This window comes from Orycteropus afer, unplaced genomic scaffold (genome assembly GCF_000298275.1).
Source record: "Orycteropus afer afer isolate SDZICR_OR568_19922 unplaced genomic scaffold, OryAfe1.0 scaffold00025, whole genome shotgun sequence".
Taxonomy (NCBI): Eukaryota; Metazoa; Chordata; class Mammalia; order Tubulidentata; family Orycteropodidae; genus Orycteropus; species Orycteropus afer.
In genome coordinates, this window is record NW_006921612.1 from 5255829 (window position 1) to 5273791 (window position 17963).

Here is a 17963-nt window from a genome sequence, read left to right on the forward strand (position 1 = left end):
GATACCTACTCCACAGGGCAGCCGTGTAATACACAGAAGGCATTTGGGGATGTTGGTTCCCTTCTCCAACTTTCCTGAGGCCCCTGGACAATATACCAAGCTGGAACTTCAAACACAGGGAGTCCTCAGACCACACTTGTTGAATGAGGTAATGAATCAATGAGCAAATGGACACGAGGGAGCCACTGGATTCAGCCAAATGCCACACAGATGTTAGCTATTATTTTGGAGCACCAGTGGTTGTTGGGACCAGCTATGAGTCTTAAACCAAAACCAAACTCATGGCCAAACTATGGAAGTAGATTGCCCAACCTTCCTTCTGAGGAGTGGCTGGTGGGCTTGAACCACCAGCCTTCTGGTTAGCAGTCAAGTGCCTTAGGCACTATGCTACCAGTGCTTCTATGAGTCTTAGGGATAGATGTTAATAAAGCACTGAAAATTCAGATTGGAGAATGAGGCTGAAAAGTTTAAAGAGAATGGCAGAGCACATACCTCTCAAGTTAACAAAGAGGGAAATCTGAGGTTTGAGCAAGGTAAGCAGAGGGCCAAGGTGCATTCCAACTCAGGGAGTGTGTGATTCAGTTGTTGGCAGATTTTCTTCCCTCCTAGAATAAGAATGTACTCTTTCTGCATGGACTTCAAATGAGAAAGCAAATCCCACCCCAGCCCTGGAGGCCTCCCCAGGGAGTAGCAGTGTAGCAGGTGTGCATGCCTGCACATAGAACCCACAGCCTCAAAGCTGTCAGCCCCAGAGTGTCCACAGCATGCCCCACCAGCTGCTCTGCACACACCCTCCTGGGCAGCAATGGGGCCTCTTGCTCTAGGCCACAGGGGTCAGGCCAGCACCACAGCCAGGCTTGGCGCTCTCTGCTCAGCCTCTTCACCTCCTTTCCCAGATCACACTGAAAGAGAGAACACAGAATCCCCAATGCATGCTAGACACTGGAGCTACATATCTGTTGTTCTTGTTGTTGTTATGTGCTGTGGAGTCGGACTTGACTCATGGCAACCCCTCCTTGGATTTCTGAGGCGGTATCACTATGGAAGTAGATTGTCCAACCTTCCTTCCAAGTACATATCTTTATAGGAGGTCAAAGATTTTGAAGTCCCCTTCAAGTAAATTGACCAGAAAAACACAAGCTCAAAGGGGTGTGTCACACATTGTTAGAAATAGATTAGAGAGGGTCAGGTTTTGACTACACAGGGAGACAAGGCTGGAGAAGAGTGGAAGGAAGATGGGAGGGATAGCCCAGGAGGACAAGTGTTGAGTGTGTGGGATCTGATTAGGCTGTGCTCACATTGCCTTATCTAGTCCTAACGCCAGCATGTGAAGCTGGTTATGGACAGGAAACTGAGGGCTCAGTGGGGACAAAGAACAGGCTAGTGAGTGGCAGAGCTTATTTGGTGAACTGCTTCATGTTGGCCCTTTCCATTGGACTCTGGAATCAGCCTGGCTGGACAGACAGGACTGCATCCCCTCACGGACGCTCACTGGAGGGAGGGGTGTGTGTGTGTGTGAAGAATTGACTGAGGCTAACTAAGAATTTCATGAGGCTTTCTCAATGGAAGTCTCCTGTGGATGAGAAGAAACTTAGGCAGCAGAAAGGTCCAAGAAGAAGGTGGTGAGATAGGAGGAGAGAATGGAGAGGAAGAGAACAGCCAAGAGATAGATGGGAAGGCAAAGGGCCTCATTAGGGACCTCCTTCCTTAATTAGGGCTCCTAGTTTTTAGAGGTCAGGCAGAAATGGCAACTCTTGTTAATGTAGGTGAGTTATGGATCTATGGACTTCTCTCTACCTATTAGCTGCCATCTCTTTTGCCAGAGAGGGGGGTGGGGAGGAATCTTTGAAGAGTCACTTAAGAAATTTCTGCTGGAAAATAATTATTTTCCCTCAGGGTTTGGCCTAGCAAATAGGAGCACTGCCTTTAATGCAGTCAAGTAAAGCACCATCTGAAGAAAAAAAAAAAAGTATCATTCTCCTTTCTTCTAGGAGAGTTGAAAGGCAGGTGCTAAATCCAACTAGGTGGGGAGGAGGAGCCTTCAAGTTTTTTGACTAAAATCGGTCCAGCTTGACCTTAGCCTGGGGAGAGTCCCCAGAAGACCCACCAGTTCCTCAGGTGGCCACATAGATAGTGGCTGGCATCATCCAAGGTGCTGTGCTCTTCACTCTATCTTCTTTTAATTTTGTGATTATTTTTTAGATTTTACCTGTTTGCTTCACAAGGCCAGTGTCTTCAAACTTCAACCTCTAATTAACCAAGTCAAGCTCTGGCAGATCAGAGAAGACATGGGGATCTCAATGGCTTCAGGTAAAGGTGTGGAAGATAATGTGCACAGGCAGAAAATACAATCACAAAAATTAGTCAATATCCTCTGTGGCAAGGTAGTCAGAAGATCAATTTAGAAATCATGCCATTTAAATAAACCTCATTCCAAATCCATTGCCACTGAGTTAATTCCAACTCATAGCAACCCTATAGGACAGAGTAGAATTGCCCCTATAGGGTTTCCAAGGCCATAAATCTTTATGGAAGCAGATTGCCACATCTTTCTCCTATGGAGCAGCTGGAGGGTTTAAACTGCTGACCTTTAGGGGTTAGCAGCCAAGCGCTAACCACTGTACCACCAGGGCTCCTTCCATTTATAATAGAGAAAATGTATAAAACCCATGCATAAATCAAGAAATGCTCAGTATAGACATGAAGAAAACTAGAGAACTATTCTGAGTGTTATAAGAGAGCTTTATAATTGGAGTCACTCAAGTATTAGTGGGAGAGGAAGCCCTCCATGATAAAAATAATGATTTTATTAAACTTCTTAGTAAGTAGTCTTGACATCCTAGGCATCCCAATGGAATATTTACATAAATTTGCTCAACTAACGCTAATACTGATCTCAAAGAATAATGAAGTGAGAATGTCCAAGAAATAAAATAAATACGACTTGCAAAAAAAGAGCCTAAACTGTATTGTCAAACTATATAAATAAAATACTATGGTGGTAAAATACAGGTGTGGAAGAGGCTGGAGTGGAAACTGCATTGTGGCTCAGCTCTGCTCGGGTTCCTGGCTCACTCCCTCCCAGGGACAGTGGGGACCATGGACAGGCTGGACCAGGTCTTATCTGTCAATGAGCTGAGAAAGCCTTCAAAGAAAGGCCACCAAAAATGACGTCAGACCAACCTGTACCTTGGTGACTTTTATCAAACGTGTGTGCTAAGACTTCCCTCCAGTTTATAGTAACAATATTGCCTGGCCTCCTATCTGCAGAGCACCCAGGGATGATGTTCACCAGTGCACAGAGACTCCAAGGCCATATGGGTCCATGGAAATGACCTGGCTTTAAATTTTATGTTTGTCACTGAAAACTTAGAAAATTTACTAAAACTTCCTGGATTTCTTTCTTTCTTTCTTTCTTTTTTTTTTAATCTGTAAAATGTGCGTGATTATTTCTACCCTAAATGCTGTTGGGGGCATTTCAAGAGATAATAAAGTGTAAAGAACCGACAGTGCCTTCCATGTGGCAGATTCTTGGTGGATGTTCAACCCCCACCCTGCCCACTCTGCCAAGTCTTGACACACCTTTTTTTTTTTTTAAAGTCTGGCACATGGCACAGGGTAGGAATCCAAGACAGCCATCTAACAAATCTTTGTGGAACACCAAAGCCCTGCCCTATGGCCCAAGGGAATAGAACTTAGAGCATGCCTCATTTGCTAAATGCTTTAGGAAAAAATTAAGCAGAAAAGGAGTTAGGGAGGAGTTGCAATCTTCACCCCTGGGTGTTCAGTACCTCCCCTTCCCGGCTTCCCCCCTATTTTGTTAAAGCATGTGCCCAGGTCAGCCATAGGTGTGGGACTGCAGGGGTATGTTTCTATAAGGTATTGTTCACATGGGAATCACCTTGCTGTGCTGTAAGGTGGCACCAAGATCTCAGGCCCTGTGCCTGTGAAATGCATTCCACTCTGCTTCAGTCTCCTTTACTGATGGAAACAGATTGTTGGAGTACTGGGGTTTCCTCTGTCTGACTCCATTCCCACCATTCACTCCTTTCTTGACTTAAATCTCCAGTAAGTTGTCATTCCCTTTTCCTAATAGTCACAACTTACTGGACACATGAAATTTCTAAAGAGTCATTTGAGAAGATTCTACTGATCAAACACAGAAGAGCCGTCCTTTCTGGGCATGGTGCTGCCTCCCCTCCTGGCACACTGCCTGAGAGTTGGCCAGTAACATTCATTTCCTTTTCCTTGGGGGTATTACCAGGACCCTTAATGAGAAAATTCCAGATATTTCCCTGCAGCTTTCTGGGTGATGATAAACTTTAAGCACTGAGTGAATTTCATGGTATCCGTTCACTCCTGTCCTTTCTCGCTTCGATTTCATCATTCTCATCTATTAGATGTCAGATATTTCATCTATCCCCAAAACAAATCCATGGATTAAAGTGGGAATTATACACATGAATCTGCCCTATAGAAGAGTGATTTTTATAAACTATTTCTAATATTCCTAGAATGTCTGGTGGCAACATCTCATTCTGCATCTGTTATGGGTTGAATTGTGTCCCCCAAAATATGTCTTGAATTCCTGGCCCTTGTAGCTGTAGATGTGATCCTGTCTGGAAATAGGGTTTTTCTTTTGTTATATTATTAAGGCCATACCAGAGTAGGGTGGATCCTAAACCTAATCATTTCTGAGTTATAAAAAGACCAGAACAGACACAGAGACACACACAGGGAGAAAACAGACACCATGTGAGGATCGTCTAAAAGCCCAGGAACCGAGGAATGCCCAGGGCTGCCCGCAAAGAAGGAATCAACACGTCCTAGGCCCTGACTTGGACTTTCACTTCAGAGCTATGAGAAAATAAATTCATGTTCTTTAAAACCACCCATGTGTGGTATTTCTGTTAAGGCAGCAATAAGTAACTAAGACAGTAACTAAGAAAGCATTTACAGCTTTATCTGTCAGCTTCTGTTTCTGAAAGATCATCACATTGGGTGGCTCTGAAAAAGTGTGCTGGTTTTAGGGAGCTGGTCAACCAGGGTGAGAGTTGAACAGCAGGATAGAGCTAGGGGAGCATGGGAATGGCTGCAGCTTGGAAGGTAAGTAAAGAACTCAGATGAAACCCCCAAAGCTGCTGCCTTCCAGCTCCCAGGGGCAATCAAACCCTGAAGAACCCAACATTGTATTTCCTTGACTGTATTCCCAGCTTCCTTTCTTAGAGCACAACATCTAAACAGACTATGCCAAGGACTCAAGGGGTTCAGAGCATTACATCAATTATACTTGAAAATATTTGTTTAAATCACTTTGCTTTTATGTTGTACTGATTTTTATTCTACAAGCAAAAAGTTTTCTCAGTACTCACTATGTGCCTAGTATTGTACCAGACAGTGCAATGAGAGGTAGGTGTAAGAGATGGAGAGACAGGATCCCTCCATTAGGACACAATTCAGCCAAGAAAAGCTGGATAAGTGTGGGACCAGGCCAGGCAGGGCCCCTGAACGTGTTAGTCTGACCCTCATCACCACCCCATGAGTTCTGCAGAGTTTTCTCCATTTTGCAGTTGAGAAAACTGAGGTTAAGTCCTTTTCTTAACAGAAAAGGAGTTGCTAAGTGACCTCTCTAGGTTTGAAGCCCAGTCATTCAGACTTAAAAGCAGTACTTTCCCATCATGCCATATCCCTGTTCTGTGTGCCCACCACAGAAATGAGAACCACACAGGCCTCAGAAGAAGCATAAGGCACAGTTGCTTCCTAGCAGTGACTTACAGTTGTTCTGGGGAAACAGAGCACACATAGACTTCTATATAAAACTGCTTCTTGCAGCACAGTCCCTATCAAAATTGCAGAAATTGACAAGCCGATCCTAAAATTTGTATGAAAATTCAAGGGACCTGGAAAAGCCAAAATAATCTTAAAAAGGAAAAAGAAATTCCCAATTTCAAAATTTACCACAAAGCTGTAATAAGCAAGACTATGTGGACTTGGATTAAGGATAAACATACAGATCCATGGAACGGAATTTAGGGTCCAGAAATAAACCCTCTCATTTATGGTCAATTGAGTTTTGGGCAAAGGTATTGTTTTAAGCTGGGTTTTCTAGAGGAGCAAAATCAGTGAAATGTATGTATATATATATATATATAGAGAGAGAGAGAGAGAGAGAGAGAGAGAGTTTGTATTTTAAAGGAAAAGGCTCATGCAGTTGTGGAGGATGGCAATCCCAAATCTGTGGGTCAGGCATCAGGCTGGAGTCTTCTCTTGACTAATGTGGTTGCAAGGAATGACAAGCCCAAAATTGGCTGGTCAGACAGCAGGCTGCTGGCTTATGTCCCAAGAACTTGAGGTCAGAGGATGACAAGTTGGATGCAGGATCAAGAGAAAGCAAGCTTCAACAGAACATCCATATAAACATCATATATATTGGATGAAGGCCACACCCCCAAGGAAATTCCTCTTTCAATTGATTGGTTGCTCATATCAGATCACAAAATAGAGGATGATTACATAATATCTGCCAAACCACTGAGAATCATGGCCTAGACAAGTTGACACATAACTTAACTCACAGGTGCCAAGAGAATTCAATGAGGAAAGAGTAATTTTTTTCAACAAATGGTCTTGGGACAACAGTATTTCCACATGCAAAAGATACCATACACAAATATTAACTCAAAATGGATCAAAGACCGAAATATAAGCACTAAAACTATAAAACTCTTAGAAGAAAACATAGGCATAAATCACTGTGACCTTGATTAGGTGATAGTTTCTTAGATATGACACCAAAAGCACTAAACACAAAAGAAGAAAATAGATAAATTGGAATTCATCAAAAAGTTTTTTGTGGGTGCTTCAAAGGACACCATCAAGGGAGAGAAGGACACAGAGGAGAGTCAGTTATGGGGAGGAAGTGGAAAGAGAGCTGTTGCATTATGGGAAATTGCAGTCAATGTCATGAGACAAAGTATATGTGAACTGGTGTATGGAAAATGAATTTGCTCTGTAAACTTTCACCCAAATCACAATATATATATATATATATATATATATATTTATTTTTTAAAAAAAGGGCACGATCAAGAAAATGAAAAGACAGCCAATAAAATGGGAGAAAATATTTGTAAATCATATATCTGATTAAGAACTTGTATCTAGATTATATAAAAGGAGCCCTAATGGTGCAGTGACTAAAGCATTTGTTTGCTTACCAGAAGGTTGGAGGTTCAAACCCATCAGCCACTCCACAGAAGGCAAATGGAGCAATCTACTTCTGTAAAGATTTACCATCTCAGAAACTCAGTGGGGGTTGCTATATGTCAGAATCGACTCGATGCCCATGAGTTTTAGTGAGTTATCTAAATTATAGAAAGAACACATACAGGTTAATAATAAAAAGACAAAGAACCCAATTTAAAAATGGACAAAGAATATGAATAGACATTTCTCCAAGTCATAGCCACACAATAAGCCAATTCTTTGAGAAGTGGACAGCCTCTTCCTTCTTCCTAGTAAGCACATGAAAAGATGCCTCAAATCATTACCCATCAGGGAAATGCAAACCAAAACCACAATGAGATAGCATTTCATACTCAGTAGGATGCTATAATTAAAAAAGATACAAATCGTTTTGGGGCAATCATGCAAGATACCATATATAAATATTAACTCAAAATGGATCCAAGACTCAAATATAAGCACTAAAACTTAATAAGCAAATATAAGCAATAAAGCTTAATAAGTGTTGACAAAGATGTGGAGAAATTGGAATCCTCATACACTGCTGGTGGAAATATAAATGGAGTGATGGCCCGTGGGGTAGAAGACTCCATCCAGCCAGGCTTGTTATCAACTCACCAGTAGGTGATCTTGGCTAGTCATGGACTCCCAGGACCAGGCCCTCAAGTCTGCAGCTCTGGGCTGCTCATGTGTTCATGGCTCTGGGATTTCATGTCTGCACCGTTGGAAAGCCTCTGCCTCCTCTCTTGTTTCCACTGTAGCCAAACCCAGTGCAGGCACCCAGGGATGCCTTACTAATGTGAAGAAAGTCTCCAATTTCTGTGTAAGGGCAACATAAACTGAGTCCTACAGGGGTCTTCTGTGAGCCCAGCCCCCTGATAAGAGAGGCCTTGGGGGCTCAGATATTCCTCATGTCAATATTGTTCACAATCATGCATTGGGGCTCCCACCTGTACAGTCACAGCCAAGATGAGACCAAGGACCAGAGAGTTTTGGGAAGCTGGCCATACAGACTCTGCTCTAGTATCTCACTGTGAAGATGAACTTAATCCTCCCCTTGTTTTATTTTGAGGGTGTGTGTGTGGAAACAGTTGCCGCCTAGTTGATTCCGACTGGTGGCAAACCACGTGTATCAGAATAGAACTGTGTTCTATAGGGTTTTTAATGCCTGAAATTTCAAAAGTAGATTGGCCTCCAAGGCATCTGTGGGTGGACCTCTTAACTCCATTAGCTCAGAACAGCCAGGATTCAAACCCCAAAGTGGCTTGGAACTTAGAACAGAGTAGTGCATCTGGACATCTTGTCATTTTTACAAGAAGCAAGCTGTGTCCTGAGATGGCCCAGGAGGAGGGAGTTGGGTGAGATTCCTCTGGCTTCCTTGGAAGCTGTGCTGGAGGTTGAGCCTTCTGTGGGGGCTCCCGCTTCCTTCCCTGTGTGGGAGAAAAGCAAGGCTTCCTTGCAGATGCTCAGACTTGGCTGAACATGTCTTGTCCCCTTGGAGAGCAGCTGAAGAGGAGCCAGAGCTGCAAGTAGGGAGGAGGCACACAGGCTAGAAGCTCTCACCCCAGACTCTGCTGCAGAGCTTCTGTGTTTTTCTTCCTGTCAGAAGTCAGATCCTGGAAGTTAATAGGGCCACTCCAAAGTAACTCCAACCTAGAAAGAATTTTGGAAAGAAGTGCCTGGAGTCCAAGCCTTTGGCTTGTTCAGGGACCAGTCACTCCACCTCCTGCCTAAATTTCCATTTACCAGCTGGGGAGAGCAACAGTGGCCTGTTCTTAATGCCACATAGATGAGGCAGCTGCTATATAAGGTGGTGTTTTTGTTAGCTTCTGTCAAGTCAGTTCTGACTCATGACGACCTTATCTACAACAGAATGAAAAACTGCCTGGTCCTGCATCATTCTCAAAATTGTTGCCATGTTTGAGTCCATTGTTGCAGACACTGTGTCAATCCATCTCGTTGTTGTTGTTATGTGCCGTCGAGTCAGACCCGACTCATAGCAACCCCTCCTTGGGTTTCCGAGGCGATATCACTACGGAAGTAGATTGCCCCATCTTCCTTCCGAGGAGTGGCTGGTGGGTTTGAACAGCCAGCCTTCTGGTTAGCAGTCAAATGCATTAGGCACTACACTACCAGAGCTCCTATCCATCTCATTAGGGGTCTTCTTTTTCATTGAACTCCTACTTTACTAAGCATGATGTTGGTCTCCAGGGACTGGTCCCTCCTGATGACATGTCCAAAGTATGTGAGATGAAAACTGGCCATCCTGTCTTCTAGTATTCCGGCTATACTTCTAAGACAGATTTATTTGTTCTTTTGGCAGTCTAGACTATATTCAGTATTTTTCACCAACACCATAACTCAAATGCATCATTTCTTCTTCACTTTTACTTTTTCATTGTCAAGCTTTCACAAGCGTATCAAACTATTGAAAATTCTATGGCTTGAGTCAGGCACACTTTGGTCCTCACTGTGACATCTTTAGGTTTTTTTTTTTTTTTTTTTGTAAAAGGTCTCTTGGAGCAGATTTGCCCAATCCAGTATGTCATTTGGTTTCATGACTACTGCTTCCATGGGTATTGATTGTGTATCCAAGGAAAGTAAAATGCTTGATAACTTCAATATTTTCTCCATTTATCATAATGTTGCTCATTGGTCCAGTTGTTATGTATTTACATGAATGTTCTGATTTTTGTTTTCTTTATGTTGAGGTGTAATCCACACTGAAGGCAGTAGTCATTGATCTTCACCACTAAGTGCCTCAGGTCATCTCCACTTTCAGCAAGTGAGGTTATGTCATCTGCATACTGCAGGTTGTTAATGAGTCTTCCTCCAATCCTGATGCTGCGTCCTTCCTCATATACTCATTTCTCGGATTATTTGCTCAGCATACAGATTGAATAAGTATAGTGAAAGGATACAACCCTAAAGTGCAGCTTTCCTGATTTTAAACTATGCATCTGCTTGTTCTAATAAAACGGCTGCCTCTTGGTCTATGTACAGGTACCTTATGAGCATAATTAAGTGTTCTGGAATTCCCATTCCTTGCAATGTTATCCATCATTTGTTATGATCCACTGCAGTGCAGTGAATTGCATAATATGGCCCTTCTAGCAACAGTCCTCTATTTTGTGATGCATTATAAATCTCTGTATCTTGAATCCCACCTTGCTGGAGGGTGTGACTCACGTCAGCACCCTTAGTCTCTTTTAGGGTATATAAGTGAATGTTCTGACAAAGTTTTCCCTCTTGCTCTGGATTCTACATCCTGTTTATCATAATTTCATCCCTGGTTCTTGGGACTTGAGACAGCAGCCAGACATCTGACTGCCAATTGGGGTTTGTCAGCTCATGTAACCACATGAGTGAGGAGAATACTCCAGACTGATGTCTGACCTCTACCACTGTGTGAGCCATTTCCTTGGCAGTTTGTGAGTTCTGTGAGACATTATAGGGAAATACAGCACCCTAATCAGGAAGAAAGTACTGAGGGGAGAAGGAGGAGTTGATGTTAGAGATGGTGGAGTAGTACAGCAGTTTGGAAAAGTTGAACATTTGGGACATCTTTAACCTCCACCTCATAGGTACCAGCCTTGTGCTCATCCTTCAAAAAAATTCTTCAAGCATCCACACAGTGGAATGTCTTTGCAGAGTCAAGAAAATACAGGTACATTCCACTGAATCACCTCTATTTGGAATGGGCACAAATATGGATCTCTTTCAGTTGGTTGGTCAGGTACCTGTCTTCCAAGCTTCTTGGCATAGACGAGTAAGTGTGTCCAGCATTGCATCCATTTGTTGAATGAAACATCTCAGTAGGTATTCTGGAAATTCCTCAAGCCTTGTTTTTTGCCAATGCCTTCAGTGTAGCCTGTTCTTCTTTCAATACCATCAGTTCTTGATCATATGCTACCTCCTGAAATGTTTGAAAATCAACCAATTCTTTTTGGTACAGTGACTCTGTGTATTCCTTTAATCTTCTTTTGATGTTTCCTGCATCATTCAATATTTTGCCCATAGAATCTTTCAATATTACAAACAAAGCTTGAATTTTTTCTTTGATTCTTTTGGCTTGAGAAATGCTGAGCATGTTCTTCCCTTTTAGTTTTCTAACTCCAGATCTTTTCACATTTTGTTATAATTATTGTCTTTGTCTTCTCAAGCTGCTCTTAGAAATTTCCTGTTCAGCTCTTTTATCTTGTCATTTCTTCCATTTGCTTTAGCTACTATTTGTTCAAGGGCAGGTCTCAGAGTCCTGTCTGACATCCATTTTGGTCTTTTCTTCCTTTTCTGTCTTTTTAATGACCTTTTGCTTCCTTTATGGATGATGTTCTTGATGGCATCCCACGTTCTTCTGGTTTTCGGTCACTGGTGTTCAATGCATCAAATCTATTCTTTAGATGGTCTCTAAATTCAGGAGAGATAATCAAAGTCACATTTTAGCTCTTGAAGACTTGTTTTAATTTTCTTCAGCTTCAACTTGAACTTGCACATGAACAATTGATGGTCAGTTCTGCAGCCAGCCCCTGGCCTTGGTGTGACTGATGATATTATGCTTCTCCATCACCTCATTCCACAGGTGTGGTTGATTTGATTCTTGGGTATCACATCTAGTGAAGCTTACGTGTATAGTCACAGTTTACATTGTTGAAAATAGTATTTGCAATGATTAAGTCGTTGGTCTTGCAAAATTCTATCATGTAGCCTCTGGCATCATTTCTTTCACCAAGGCCATATTTTCCAACTACTAATGCTTCTTTGTTTCCAACTTTTGCATTAAATTCACCAATTCATCTTAGTAACATATTTAGTCAATTTCAGACTGCACAATTTGGTAAAAATCTTCTATTTCTTCATCTTTGGCTTCAGTGGTTGGTGTGTAAATTTGAATAATAGTAATAGTGACCAGTCTTCCTAGTAGATGTATGGATATTATCACTAACAGCATTGTACTTCAGGATAGATCTTGCAATGTTCTTTTTGATGATGAATGCAGTGTCTTTCTTCTCCAATTTGTCATTCCCAGCATAGTAGACCATATGATTGTCCAATTGAAAATGGCCAATACAAGTGTTTTTCAACTCACTAGTGCCTAGGATATAGATCTTTATGCATTCTCTTTCATTTTTCACAAGTTCTAGTTTTCCTATATTCATATTTTGTACATTCCATGTTCTGATTATTAATGGATATTTGCAGCTGTTTCTTCTCATTTTGAATTGTGCCTCACCAGCAATGAAGGTTCTGAAAACTTTACTCCATTCATGTCTTTTAAGTCAACTCTACTTTGAGTTGTCAGCTCTTCCCTAGTTGTATTTTGAGTACCTTCCAACCCAAGAGGCTCATCTTCTAGCAGTGGCCAATTTTTCCAGAAGTGGACCTCCACTTCCTTCTCCCTAGCCTTTCTTAGTCTGGAAGCTTCACTGAAGCCTGTTGACCATGGATGACCCTACTGGTATTTAATATATTGGTGACATAACTTCCAGCATCACAGCAACATGCAAAGCACCACAGTATATCAAACTGACAGATGACTGGCAGAAACCTCTGCTTTAACTTCTGCAAAATGAAATTGTGGGCACTGGGAGCTCAGGATTCACTGAAGGCAGCAGGGCAGAAAGGAGGGAACATGGGATTGGAGTCCAGGAGATTTGAGGACAGATCCAGTAGCATAAATTACCAGCTGTTATGACTTCAGGCTATTTGCATGGGTCCTCTGAATATTGTGCATAAAGGCCTGGCACAGAGCATGGCACAGATTAAAAGCCTGAGCTGGGTCAATGCATGTCTTCCCTTGGACATCTGACACAGCCAGCAGGTGTCCAAAGAGTTTAAACTCCTTTGTGGGATTTACAATTAACTTTATTTGGTCTTTGTCCCATCTCCTGAGAGATAAATTTGAAGGCCTTGGAATTTCCCAAGTACGTCAAGTGTCTTCCATGAAGGCTCCATACCACACCTCAGGGTTTATGCAAATGAGGGCTTTCTTAGATAGGGGCTGGCCAGCCCAGAAAGGCCTACCATCTGTTATCAGCCAAACACACAGGAGGGAAGTTGGGCTGGAGATTGGATTAACCTATCATGCCTATGGAATGATGCCCCAATAAAGGCACAGGGCATGGAAGGTCCATGGGTTTCTTGGATGGTGATCAATATCGATGCATGTGGGAGAGTAATACATCCTTTTTTGGAACATGGAAGCTTCACATTGAGAACCCTCAGACCTCATGCTATGTGTCTCTTCATTTGTATCCTTTTAAACTGTAATTATAAACATAGCATTTTTCCATTAGTTCTGTGAGTCATTCCTGCAAATTATTGAACCCAAAGGAGTAGTGGGAACCAACAGGTCAGATTGAGGGGGTAATGGGAACACCTGAGCTTATGACTGGTATCCTGAGGGGGTAGAGAGAACCCCAAATCTGTAGTCAGCAGGTCAGAAATAAGAGAGTCATGGGAACCTCTGAGCTCACTGCTGGCGTCTGAAGTCTTGGACAGACTTGGCAGTCTGGAAGACTGTGCCCTTTAATTTGAGATCTGCCCTCGCTCCTGTGGTTCTGGTCAGAGCAAGAAGTGCTGCATCTGCAGTTTGAATAGGAATTGAAGTAGTTAGGAATAGATTAAAACTAGATCCTCACAGTTTGGTGTCAGAAAGGGAGGACTGGAATTTATTTCTTTCCCTTACTCTTCACATCCCTACTTCCCCTATCACATTGTCTCACCTTTCTTCAGAGAATTGCAACAATAGTTCTTTTCACAGGTGAGTCCTGGGTGCCCTGCAGTGCCTTTGGAGTAATCATGGATCACTGGTATAAGAATTGCATTTATACCAAGTGGCATTGAAGCCCTTGCTCTTTTCTGACACCCTAGGTGGGTCAGGTATAGGAAGAAGCCAGTGAACCATCTGTAACAGCTGTACTATCTTAGGCAGTTCACATCACATCACTGAGCACAGCCTCTTCATCTGTCAAGCAGGGTAACAATACGCCCACCTCCCAGTGTTGAGAGAACTCATTGAGGTAAAGTTTATGAAAACACTTCATAAACTGTCAGGCCTCTACCAACAGCTTTACTTGTTTATTTTTTAAAATATTTTTTTCTAATTAGAAGAGAAACACATGTTGATTATTTAAAAAGACAAACATTACAGAAATGTAACAGAGAACATTACTAAATTGTGAAATTGCCCCAGAGCCCCATCCCTCCAGAGATGGTTAGCTCTGACACAGGTGTTCGTTGATGTTTTGACATTTTCTAGGAGGGATGAGCATATGAGCTGATACTTCAATTCAATCCTTCAGTTACATGTTGAGTACCTATGATGGACATAGCATTATTCTAGACATCATAAGGGAAGACTTGTGGGGGAGAAGGAAGGAAGGAACTTAATTTTTACCTTTAAGGAACTCCCAGTCTAATGATGGAGTCTTCATGTGGACCAGGAGGGAAATTCAAGTTGACAAAAAGCCATGAGAAATTGTTGTGACCAAGAGGACTGTATTAGTTTGTTATGGCTGCCATAACAAACTGAATAGCTTAGAACAACTGAAATTTATTATCTCACAGTTCTGGAGGCTAGAAGTCCAACTCAGGGTATCAGCCATGTTGATTCTTTCTGAGGGCTCTAAGAAGAATCTGTTCCAAACTTCTTTTCTAGCTTCCGGTGGCTCCCAGCAATCCTGCCTTTGTCATCACAATTCATCTTCCATCTGTATCTGTTCTCCTTGTTTTGTAAGGCCCACTGATATTGGATTAGGTCCTACCCTACTCCAGTAAAAGAGCTCTGGTGGCACAGGGCCTAACGCATTTGGCTGCTAACCAGAAGGCTGGTGGTTCAAACCCACCAGCCACTCCACAGAAGGAAGATGGGGCAATCTACTTCCGTAAAGATTTACTGTGTTGGAAATCCAGTGGGGGTCACTATGAGTTGGAATTGACTCAATGGCAGTGAGTTTTGTTTTGTTCTACTCCAGTATGACCTCGTGTTAACTCTGCTGATGATGTCTTCAAAGGCCCTGTTTCCAAATAAGATCACATTTACAGGTATTCGGGGTTAGGACTTCAGCATTTCTTTTTCTTTTCCCACCCTGAGGAAACAATTCAATCCATAACAATGACTAAACTAAGGAAATCTGGTTAAAATATGGCTTAAATTAATAATAATGTATCAATATTGATTCATCAATCTTATTGTACCACAGTAATGAAAGATGTTAATAATAGAGGAAACTGGGTGCAGGGTATATGGGAACCTCCTGTATTATCATCTCATTTTTTCTGTGAATCTAAAATTGTTGTGAAAAATAAAGTCTATTAAAAACCAAACAAACAAAAAAAGAGACAAGGCAGAATGGTAAGCTGTTGGTTGAGGTACAGGAAGCCCAAAGCTCAGTCAAGCATTTGCCTCACCTTTTCAAACTCAAAGCACCAAATATTTGCATTCAAGGGCCCTTGGGGGCCTCCCAGCCCTGTGGAAAAGTCACTCAGAAGGCCCATCTAGATACTGGTCCTTGCCCTCCCTGTTGGGGCCCTAGTCAGGTAAGCAGCATCTTTAGACCTGAAAATCCCATAGGAGAGAGATGACAAGAAACCAAGGGAGAGTGAGACCATTAAACAGACACACAGAGGGCAGAGGCCAAGTCTTACTGCTCTGGCTCCAGGCCTCACCCCACACAACCACATGGAGGGTTCTGTCAGTGTGGAGTGAAATGATGAACAAATTAACACATGGATATATTTGTTTACAGGTCATGAGAGAAGAGAAGCATTAAGGCCTAAATACAGACCGAGTCACAATTAGTATTCCCACAACTGTTTCTGATTCAGTTCAAGTGGTGTGTCTTGCAGGTCCAGGTGCTCAGCAAATACTCCTAATTAACACATGATTTTATTATTTTGTAATTGCCAGAGATCAGATGCACAAAGGAGTTTCTGAGACTCACAGGCTTCCTGTCCTCCACTGTGCTTTCCTGTTAAAATACTTGAGGTGCGCTGGGAGCTGAGGGAATCAGACGAGCTGGCCCAGAGAAGCCCTGCTCCTCCTGGTTCCTTCCCTTGAATGCGTGTTTATGAAGATCCTTGAAAACACAACTGTTTGGAAAAGTCTTGAAATAGGAAACAGTCCCAGCTGAGTGCCTACGTTATTGACAATCTATAAAAAACTCAAATCATTTCCTCCACGGTTGCCAAGTTTGGAGGTTCTACACGGATCTGCACATCCTGCAGATGACTCAACTTGAATTTCCCTCCTGGTCCACATGAAGACCAGCACCTGAAGGAGCCTGGCTCAGTGGGGCCTCAGGTAGCTTGTGGACCAGCACTCATGCTTCTGCTGTAACACCCTGCCAGGCCCTGGCTCTGGCTGAAGTGCTAAGCTTCACTCTGTTTGCTGGACGTGTTGGTAGTGCTGCTAGAACAGAAACACCACAAACGGATGGCTTTAATGAACAGGGTTTATTCTCTTATAGTTTAGGAGGCTAGAAGTCTGAGTTCAAAGTGCCAGCTCTAAAGGCTGGGTGAAGAAGGCCCTTTGACCTTGGGCTTAAGCTCTGCCTCTTGCTCCCAGCCCACTGGAGCTGCAAGTGTCTCACCTCAGGCAGCTGTTGGCTACTGAGGCTGGCAAACCCAAGGTCAACAAATAAAATGGCACAGTACCAAGATTATCAAGCAACACTGCAGGGCACTAGGTCTAGTCCAGGAACAATCCTAAGATCGGCAGGCAATATGGCAGGCAGCTGAATGAAGACTCAGCTAAATGCAGAATCCAAGCATGCCAGAAATCTCAGAGACCTTTTTCAATGCTGCTTCTTATATACTGGGAGGCAGACCACATCCCTAAGGCAGCGACTCAGTTGCTCACAGCAGATTCCACCATGGAGTTGATTATCAGTCTCATCATGTGGAATCACTACATCCAGCTGCCCAGTCACTCAACACCAGGGCCAGCTAAGCTGACACACAACCTTCGCTACCACACTGGGCATTTGTGCAGCTGAAAATTCCACTCATTAGACAAGTAAAAATGGCCCTTCTCTTTAGCGGGGGATAATTGCCGTGCTATTTGATTTAAAAAAAAAAAAAAAAAAAAAAGTTTGTTTAAATACACTTTATTTTTTAGAGCAATTTTAGGTTTATACAAAAATTGTACAGCAAATACAGCCCTCCGTATGCCACGTATCCCCCTGCATGGTTTCCCCTATTATTGTAATTGTTGTTGTTAGGTACCTTTGAGTTGGTCCCCAACTCATAACTACCCTATGCGCTACGGGATTGGATTGTTGCGATCCATAGGTTTAGTTTGTTTTCTAAACTTTTCATTGTGATTTGAGTGAAAGTTTACAGAGCACATTGGTTTTCCATTCAACTCTGCATACACATTTTGTTTTGTGACATTGAGTGCAGTCTCCACAATAAAACAGCACCCTTCCCACTTCTTTCCTGTGTTTACCATTTCCATTGTCCCTCTTTCCTATGCATTCCTGGCTTCTGAGCTTTATCCCTGGGCAAATTCTTCCATTTTGATCTCATATTATTGATTGTTCTAAAGGAGTGCATATCTCCCTGATGTTATGGTTTATCCCGTGTAGCTGCTAGGTTCCATGGAGTCAGCCCAACTCATAGCAACCCTGTGTACAACAGAGTGAAGCATTGCCTGGTCCTGCACCATCCTCACAATCCTTGCTGTGCTTGAGCCCATTGTTACAGCTACTGTGTCAATC